Consider the following 3,922-nt stretch of genomic DNA (forward strand, 5'->3'; position numbering starts at 1 on the left):
CTTGGGTTTGCATACCCGTACTTGTACTAGCTTGAGTCACTTAGACATTTCTAATTTCTGGGAGTCAATAGTTGCCCCATCAATAATTAGTGGTACTTACATGACATCATCTTATGATAAGTACATTTTTTTTTAAATCCTACAAACTGACACATCCTGGTATATAATCTTTGGACACATCGCTGCCCAATATTTATTTATTATATATATATATATATATATATATATATATATATATATATATATATATATATATATATATATATATATAATATATAAAAATACATATATATATATATATATATATACAGTATCTACTCAATGAATTAGGGCCACGCAGAATTTCGCGCAATTTCTCAATTCAAACAGGAATAACTCAGAGAAAACCTTGAATAAAACAACATTGAATTTTATTTACACATGAACACTTTATTACGCTTAAATTATGCATATATTTTCATATAAATATAGTTAGTATTTAGTATTTCCACCTTTGGCAGAAATAACTGCCTCAATTCTTTTTGGCATACTTAAAATGCACTGTTTTATCATGTTTTTTATTTCTTCGTCTTCTGACCAAATTTTTTGAACATTTTTTTTAGACAGTCTACTGTCGGATTTGGAAATGAGTATACCTTATTTTTTAACATGCTCCATACGTTTTCTATAGGATTAAGGTCCGGAGAATTTCCAGGCCAGGGGAGCAAAGGCAGATTTTTGTTAGACAAAAATTTTATTATTGATTTAGCCCGGTGGCAAGGTGCCCCATCCTGCATGAAGGTGTATGGACCTTCTATTGGGTCGAGTGTATGGTAGAAGGGCAATAAAATTCGTTCGAGGACCTGCTTATAGGAATTTTGGTTCATTGTTCCTTCCACGAAAAACAACGGTCCAGGTAAATTGTTAATAATACATGACCATATCATTGTTGCCGGGGGTTGTTTGATAACTTTTACCACACAGGCCTCATTGTAACGTTCCATTGATGTTCTCCTGATGAATTGACGGCTCTCTGTCACGGCTTCTAACCGGCACTCATCACTAAAGATGACCTGAAAAATAATGAAAATTTAAGTTTAATTCAAATATATAAGTTTATTTACTAAAATGATATGTTGAAAATTCAATTTAAATAAATACCTTTTTCCAATCATCAACCGAGTAATTTCGATGTAGCCTGGCCCATTTTAATCGATCCGCTTTCATTCGTGGTGTCAATTTTGGTACTTTTACAGGGCGCCTGCATTTCAGATTTACTTCGTAAAGACGTCGCCTCAGTGTTGATACCGATATATTTATACCCTCTTCTTCCAATTTTATTTTTAATGTTTTTGCTGATGCACTACGGTTTTCTAAGGCACTTTGAACGATTTTTCAATCAGTCCTCGGTGTTGTTTTTCTAATCCTACGACAGTTCTTTCGCCGATTGCTGGTGGCGGGTGACTGATTTTTTATTGATTTTGAAATTATGTCCACTGTTTGACGAGAAACGTTTTCTTTTTTTGAAATTTCTCTATTAGATAGTATTCCTAATTTCAGTAGCACTATAACACTAGACTTTTTTTCCTCAGAAATGTCTTTACTTTTTCCCATTTTGTCCTTTTCAAAAAAAAACACTTGTGTTTACAAAAAAATTTTATACTTTATGAACTAAAATTAAAAATTAAGTTTTTTTCACAAGACACGATAACTATATAACCTCTCTGAACAAAACAACAACCAGAACTCAAGAAACTTCACTAATAAATGAGATAGGACTATTATTTTAACTTTCAACTATCTGTCTACCTTTGCTAATTAGGGACCTTTCTCAGAAAAAGGGTTTGAAATTTTGTAAAGGCTTAAATAATCCAGGTATATTTTACATATTATTGAAGGTAATATACATGATATTAGATGTCAATAGAAAACTTAAAGTATTTATGTAAAATAAATATAATAATCCAAAAGATTTCAGAGTATTCAAAAAAATAATGGGTGGCCCTAATTCATTGAGTAGATACTGTATATACAGTATCTACTCAATGAATTAGGGCCACGCAGAATTTCGCGCAATTTCTCAATTCAAACAGGAATAACTCAGAGAAAACCTTGAATAAAACAACATTGAATTTTATTTACACATGAACACTTTATTACGCTTAAATTATGCATATATTTTCATATAAATATAGTTAGTATTTAGTATTTCCACCTTTGGCAGAAATAACTGCCTCAATTCTTTTTGGCATACTTAAAATGCACTGTTTTATCATGTTTTTTATTTCTTCGTCTTCTGACCAAATTTTTTGAACATTTTTTTTAGACAGTCTACTGTCGGATTTGGAAATGAGTATACCTTATTTTTTAACATGCTCCATACGTTTTCTATAGGATTAAGGTCCGGAGAATTTCCAGGCCAGGGGAGCAAAGGCAGATTTTTGTTAGACAAAAATTTTATTATTGATTTAGCCCGGTGGCAAGGTGCCCCATCCTGCATGAAGGTGTATGGACCTTCTATTGGGTCGAGTGTATGGTAGAAGGGCAATAAAATTCGTTCGAGGACCTGCTTATAGGAATTTTGGTTCATTGTTCCTTCCACGAAAAACAACGGTCCAGGTAAATTGTTAATAATACATGACCATATCATTGTTGCCGGGGGTTGTTTGATAACTTTTACCACACAGGCCTCATTGTAACGTTCCATTGATGTTCTCCTGACGAATTGACGGCTCTCTGTCACGGCTTCTAACCGGCACTCATCACTAAAGATGACCTGAAAAATAATGAAAATTTAAGTTTAATTCAAATATATAAGTTTATTTACTAAAATGATATGTTGAAAATTCAATTTAAATAAATACCTTTTTCCAATCATCAACCGAGTAATTTCGATGTAGCCTGGCCCATTTTAATCGATCCGCTTTCATTCGTGGTGTCAATTTTGGTACTTTTACAGGGCGCCTGCATTTCAGATTTACTTCGTAAAGACGTCGCCTCAGTGTTGATACCGATATATTTATACCCTCTTCTTCCAATTTTATTTTTAATGTTTTTGCTGATGCACTACGGTTTTCTAAGGCACTTTGAACGATTTTTCAATCAGTCCTCGGTGTTGTTTTTCTAATCCTACGACAGTTCTTTCGCCGATTGCTGGTGGCGGGTGACTGATTTTTTATTGATTTTGAAATTATGTCCACTGTTTGACGAGAAACGTTTTCTTTTTTTGAAATTTCTCTATTAGATAGTATTCCTAATTTCAGTAGCACTATAACACTAGACTTTTTTTCCTCAGAAATGTCTTTACTTTTTCCCATTTTGTCCTTTTCAAAAAAAAACACTTGTGTTTACAAAAAAAATTTATACTTTATGAACTAAAATTAAAAATTAAGTTTTTTTCACAAGACACGATAACTATATAACCTCTCTGAACAAAACAACAACCAGAACTCAAGAAACTTCACTAATAAATGAGATAGGACTATTATTTTAACTTTCAACTATCTGTCTACCTGTGCTAATTAGGGACCTTTCTCAGAAAAAGGGTTTGAAATTTTGTAAAGGCTTAAATAATCCAGGTATATTTTACATATTATTGAAGGTAATATACATGATATTAGATGTCAATAGAAAACTTAAAGTATTTATGTAAAATAAATATAATAATCCAAAAGATTTCAGAGTATTCAAAAAAATAATGGGTGGCCCTAATTCATTGAGTAGATACTGTATATATATATATATATATATATATATATATATATATATATATATATATATATATATATATATATATATATATATATATATATATATATATATATATATATATATATATATATATATATATATATATATATATATATATATATATATATTTCTGTGATACTCTATGTTTGTCTCTGCGTCGTTTCCATATGTCATTGCACGTATTTCCGTATAT

The sequence above is a fragment of the Brachycentrus maculatus genome, unplaced genomic scaffold (genome assembly GCF_059751285.1).
Source record: "Brachycentrus maculatus isolate JH-2025_06_01 unplaced genomic scaffold, ASM5975128v1 h1tg000068l, whole genome shotgun sequence".
In the NCBI taxonomy this organism is placed as follows: domain Eukaryota; kingdom Metazoa; phylum Arthropoda; class Insecta; order Trichoptera; family Brachycentridae; genus Brachycentrus; species Brachycentrus maculatus.